We start from the raw sequence: 6,817 nt of genomic DNA on the forward strand, positions 1-6,817 counted from the left end.
CGCTTGTAAAGGACACAGGCGGTGTATGACAGAGGCGTGGAGGAGAGCGGTATGGAATAAGAACGACAACACTGGAACCAGAGGCAGGACGCCAAGTGAAATAGTCAGGAAGCAAGTTTAAATAAATGAACAGGAGTGAGAAGCCGCGGTATTTCATGGAAGCAGACGTGTAAATGGCTTCTGACACGATGGAAGAGGGGTGACTTTAGAGAGCATGTTTGCTGTCCTCCCCACACACCCACCGCTCGTCACAGCTAGAGACTGGGCAGGTGGACACGGGTCTGAGTCCTTACAGCACTCGTTCTATTGGACCTTTCAGGGTTGTACCCATCAGTTTTCTCTGGAGGCTGCAGAATATGCTGATGATAATTGAGAAATAACCAAATGGTCCCAAAAGAGACCACAGGAGGTTAGAAATACAAACCTTTCTTCCTTTCAGAAAAGCGTGAAGGGAAACATTTTACATACTAATATAATTTGTGGGAATGGCTCAGAGTCAGAAACTTGCATCTAAATACTCTCTTCAAAAGCTTAGGGATGCATTTAAATTGGGAATCAGATTGGAAATGTCCTTTGGAATGAAGTTTGTGAAAGCAAAGACCTAAATGACGGGCTCTGCAGGTCTGGTTTTGCTCTGGCCCTTCCCAAAGGAAGAGCCACGGAACAAGGAGGAGCCAGGGAGCAGAATGAAAATACTAGAGACACATTAGAGGCTTGTTTACACTTCAAAGCTATTTTGGATAATGCAGGGTGTGAGCTGAAAGCACAAAAACTATTCCTATTTAAAATTATTCCAAAATAGGAGCGTCCTGTTCTGCATCAGCATAATCCATGTTTAAAATGGATTACGATAAAGGAGAGTGAGGTGCTTTTGTGCTACAATACAGGTTTCCCTGCATGGAGTTATTTAGGATAACTATCCTGAAATAATTCCATTTGTAGACATCCTCTGGTGCACGGTACCAGAGAAGAGCAAACTACACTCCAATACCTGATGAAAGTGTATGTGTGCACACTATAATATACAGGCACGAAACATAATTTCATAATGTAATCATATTATGAAAACCTGACGTGGTTAGGGCTCTCTTTGAATATCAAGGAATTCTTAGACGTAGCAGCGATGAGCAATACAGACAAAGAATCAGGATATGCCTACAGTAATTACATGCTATGTCCATCAGGTAGAAAAATACCTCCCTCCATTTTCCTCTCTGGGTAACTGCAAGGCCTCTGAATGTTTGATGAGGAACAGCCTGGTGCCTGAAAGGCCAGGATACCACCAATTACCTTTTAATTGGGAGGAGGTTTGATGATTTGGATTCACTTGTTGATCCTGCCACAGATGCTCAAGACTGGCACTGGATGTGTCACGTAGGATCAACTTTCTAAAGGCACTGAGACTTCCACTTCCCAACATCTGGGACACCTTCATCTCTGCAGGCCCACAGAGATACCCCAGAAGCTTTCAGAGGTTGTGCCAGGCCGCTTCTTGTTTGTAAGGAGTTGGTACTATCAGCTCACTGTCAAACAAGGCCATCCCCTGGTACGTTCTTTGCCTTTCCATCCTGAGAGGAAAAAAAGACATTTCACACAATTCAGGGCTCAACCCTGGTATAAATTCCCACACTGATTACAAACATTATCGTGGGAAAATACGTGGGATTGTGTCAAAGAGCAAAAATAGATCCAGGCTCATGGTTTCTACGCTTGTTATAGAACACTCTGGAATTCCAATCCTAAAGGGGAATTCAAAAAAAATCTTTTTTGAATTAATTTTGAATGAATGACAAGTCCAGGGAAACCACATGACAATCCTTGACAAGTGAAAAAGAACTAGAACATTAACAAAAACTCTTCATTCCCTAACAGTCAGCTATCCCAAGGGTAAACTGAGGTTAACATGGAACTGTGACTCTATATTGTATCATTAATGTAAACAAGCAGAGGTTGTGTTGGCATTCTGCATGGCTTTGGATGAACTAAATAATTACCTTTAAGCAGGCTACCTTAAAAGCAAGAGGGTAATAATAGCTCTCCGTACTAAAGCAACACAATAAACAGACTTTGCTGACCTGTAGTTAATGCATTCTTTCATATATGAGAGAGTCCATTAAATTCCAAACTTTACATACAGAATCCGAGGAGCCACACCATCACTGAGCAAAGGAAGTTTTTCCTGTTACTGCAACTGAATCAAAACACCAAACCCAAAAACATTTTCAAATCAGGCAGTAAAACAAATGTTATTTGCAAGGGTGACAAAATGCTTGCTTTGGAGATTATTCAGCAGCCTAGACAGACAGCACAGTGCCATGTGCCACATACGACTCTGGCCTTAATTATCCTAACAGACTTTGGGAGAAACAGTCTAAACCCCGTCATTACACAGAATCTGACCATGCTGAGCCAGAAGGTATCATTTTGGTCTTCCTGCCTGACCTTCTTTATATTGCAAAGAATTTCCACTATGGCCACCTGAGCATCACTGCATTTTCAACAGGATACCATAAATAGCAATAATAATTCCAGACATTGAATATACACCCAGGCTTTGACCCCATAATCGCAGTGCTGAAGCATCCCAGTAACCTCTCTGAGGCAGGCAGGCAGCAAAAATGATGCCAGTGTTATTCTGGATGGCTCCTTTGCACGTTTTTGTCCTGACACCTTCAGATGCTTCATTCAATTCTTTTCAGTAGGGAAAAGGCTGAAATTATACCCTGAAATGCAGAAGTATTTCCCATAAGGACAGTTTCATTTTAGTAGCAAAGGTTATAGCCAAAAAAGATTTGTTAAATGGGGACAATTCAGCTTTTTTTGGGCTGTGAAATGAGTTCAGAGAAAGATCAAGCTATTGCTCCAAGTCATGAAGTTCTGCAGCATATCAAGATGTGTCTGGATGCTACAGTCTTCTCACCTGGTGATGGGTCTGTCTGTGCAGAAGTTCCTTGGGTTCCCCTCGAGTTTTTCCACTGTACAGAGCTCTAAACTGGCTAGAGAATCCCCAAGAGGCAGCATTTTCTTGGTAAGACTGAATGACCTGCACTTGACAAAAAAAGGATAACCAGAGCCATCCTCCTCTGCCCACACCCAAAATTTCATGGGTTCTGTGTGGTTCTATGTGTTATCTCACAGAACAGGTAAATTCATGTGCATGCTGTAAGAAGTAAATCACATTCTTTCCATTGGACACTCAAGGTCTTCCATAGTCAAACTTCTACTTTTTTACAGACCTGATCAAAGTGGATCCATTGAGTTTTTTTACTGGATGAGCTTCAGAACAATAGTGGCTAAAATAGTGCATGCTTTTATTCTGGAGTTCATGAGTTTCATCATACCTTGGAGACTTTACTCTGACAGCTACGTGGAATTGCAAACAGAGGACTTATCTGCATTTCCCACGCAGATTGTATCATCCAAGGACGTTTCTTTTCCAACAGGTTTCCTTCTCAGCATGCAGCAAATATTTCCAAAAGAGCAGCAGTTCCTATGAAACCCTTTTATCCAATCAGCATGTCTATTTGTTTCAGGAGGGTTACGTTTACCTTCCAGTAGTACCTTGTGCCATCAGACATCAAATTCACATTGTATTAGGCCCTGTGCAAAGAGATCTTACCCCCAAATTTCTATTTCAGTAGATAAGATTGCAAAGGAAATATTTACCTGCATTCTACGGGAAACAGATGCGACAGACAAAGAAATTTACAGAGGGAGACACAAGGAGTTGGGAAAAGAAGCCGGATCCAAACCCAGATAATTCCAGTTTGGCAGCGTAACTACAAGAAACCAAAATTAGTTTCACTATAGACAAAGATATAGTCTAAAAGTTTATTATTTTATTTCCAATGGTAAAAAGTTATCTCCTTTAAGAATCCATGTTCTACTTTGCTGTCTGGTGGTTCGTTGCAGCAACAAAGGCAGAAACGCGTTCAGAGGAGGAAGGCGATACATCAAATGTCTGTGCTGCAGGTGCTACAGGCACTGCTGAGGAGGAGACTAGTGGAAAGGCCAGTTTGCTCAGTTCGGACAATGAAAACAGCCTTTCTTACACCCTCTTTGTAATGTGCTGCTGTTTTGACTCTTAAATGGACCCTGGCACCACCGGGAATTGCTGCAGCCCAGGCCTCCCACTCCTGACCCATTTTCATTTCATTTCCTCTCCCCCAGCCTTGTCATGTGTCAGGAGCATATTACACCTTTTAGAGTTTCCTGCTAATTTGGTCATCACAGGAGCCTCCAGAAGAACACAGTAATTACCATGCTAAACCAGACTAGGCTTTTAGCACAGGTAACTCTGACTCTGCCCCGTTCAGGAGCTCTTTGTGAGGAAGACGGGGTTTGGCACAGTTCTCTGGAGCCAAAATGGGAGCGAGCGCGTCGGCAGCCCGGCGTGGGACGGGGAGCCCATCGCCGCCTCGGCGCGGCACGGCCACGCGGGCACCAGGAAAGGAGCCGGGTTGCAGGCAGCAAACTGGGAAGCACTCACCTGTCCCCAGGAAAATGAGCAAGGCAAAAGAGGTGGGGAACCCTCCACCCTACGGAGCACCTTTCACAACTTTTGGAAGAACAATGGACAGTTTAGAGACTCTACACAATAGGTCTTATCCCGTAAAGTCTGAAGACTTTGATGAAAAGGTTAAAAATAAAGGAATATTCCCATTTTAAAGTACTCTTAAAAAAAGCGGACAGTGCCTTTGAATCTGCTGAGCTAAGGAGTAATGCAGTTGAGCACTGTGAGGAAAAATAGCTCTGTTCAGTTTGGGGCAAAGATTTTTTCTATTAATGCCATGTGTTAATAAGCTTTTTCACAGCTTTTGAACATAAAGAACCTTTTGGTTTAGTTCTCTGCAAATTTTGGAGCCAACGTAGAAACCAAAACCAAAAACGTATGGCTTTACAGCTCCTAAAAAACATCATCCGAGGTTAACCTCAAATCTTTAACCAGCTTATGTAAACATCTGAGATGAAGGCAAACTGACCTCTGGCAGTGTTCACACAACCAGCCCTCCTGATGTTTCATCAAAGCACGGGCAATAAACACCAACGTAAATACTAATACACAAACCTAGGAATATCAGATGTACCAGGCCAAAGCCCCAAGTGTGATGATTTGGACAGGTTTCTCATCTGCTTTGAGTGAATACTGTAAGACAAATGAAATCAGAGCTCACTTTTGTTTTCTTCTTGAAGGTGCCCACTCAGAGCTACATGATTTTAAGGATGATTACAAAAAATGAAAAGAGAAACAAGTTTGAACCTTATCACTTTAAACGAGAGAAAATAAGAAATAAGTAAACCCTGGAGATCCTTTTGTATCCTGTACTTGGCCTTGCCCAGTAACAGAAGTTTCAGAGATTCAAGAAACTGTTGTTCAAAGGAAAATAAAACCACAAAATGATCTGACAGCTTAGGAAATGTCTTCCCAACTCCCAGATGTCAGAGTCTGGTTATGCACTTTAAAGTTTCTGATTCCCATATACTCCAACTGTGGAGATTTTAATTACACAGACAAGTGCATTTTCTGCTAAATCCAAGACCACAATGATATCTTTCAGCCATGGCCTCAACACTACATGTTTGTTGGGTAGAAGCAAATGAACATGTTATAATATTCCTCATTCCAAAACAGCCATTTGACTTCTCCTGATTTTTTTTCTGAAGCCATTTTTTTTGCTGGGGATGACAGAAAGTTCTTTGAAAATAGCATCACATGGTGGTGTAGCTTTTCCTCCGCAGCACGCTGTTGCTGATAAAATACAGTGTGCATCCTCACTTCAAGCACATAGTAGCAAACATCAAGAGCATTTTTGCAAGGGAGAATCTTAAAAAAAAAATTTAAAAGATGTACTTTAACTTTACCTCTCTGCTCGTTAGTGCTTGGACTAAGTAGAGGATGGATTCCAGTTACTCTTTTTGGTTGTCTTGGCAAGTCACTAGCTATCTTAGCCTCCACTTGTGAAAACATGGATAATTATCTGTTTCACAGGACAACTCTCCTGACACTTGTGAAAAATAAAACATGCATCTTCCAAGGGAAGAAACAACCTCGTACATCCTATCTGCCAATGCTGGAGAAGGCATTAATCCGTTCTCTGTGAGGCTGAGTTTCTGTGACCACCAGATGATCTGCACAGAGGTGGAGAGGCCAATCATGCTGGTAAGGCGGTGGTGAGTGTGTGTGTGTGCAAGATCACTGCCCTCTGCTGAAAGGAAGAGGCTTGCGAGGTGCATGGGTTTTCTCCACAACCGGAGAGTCCCAAGAGCCCTGGGAGCAGGGCAACGGCATCTGCTGCACTTCAAGGGCAACATTTAGCAAGAGAAGATCGAGCATCGCTTAAGCCCACGGGCATTTTGGTGGTACTACAGTAGGAGACTGTCAATAATCCTAAAAATACTGACACAAAATGTGATGGAGTCTGCTTTGTCTTCTGTAAATTAACTAAAGGAGATGCACTATTTTCATATTTGTGCATGAACACTAGAAATATTGGACAACATCAAGGAAGCCTCTACTAAGTAAAAGATACTTTACCCAAATCAAAACACACTAGCCAAGTCACCGCTTCAGACAATGAGATTATTAGGTTGGTCCCACCTTGTATGGTTGCCTTAATTTATAGATCCAAACTTATACTATATTTGCTGGCATTCAGATCTACCCACATTTTAGTTTCACCTCTGTAGATCTCATCAGCAGAATTTAATTTTTCACAAGTCTGGCTAACCTTTAATGCTCTACCATATTACAGAAGGAAGAACAACATACTGGGAATTCTGAAACAGATCTTTTAACCATCCTTTTCCCTCTCACCGT

Source organism: Strix uralensis, chromosome 25, assembly GCF_047716275.1.
Source record: "Strix uralensis isolate ZFMK-TIS-50842 chromosome 25, bStrUra1, whole genome shotgun sequence".
NCBI classification, from domain to species: domain Eukaryota; kingdom Metazoa; phylum Chordata; class Aves; order Strigiformes; family Strigidae; genus Strix; species Strix uralensis.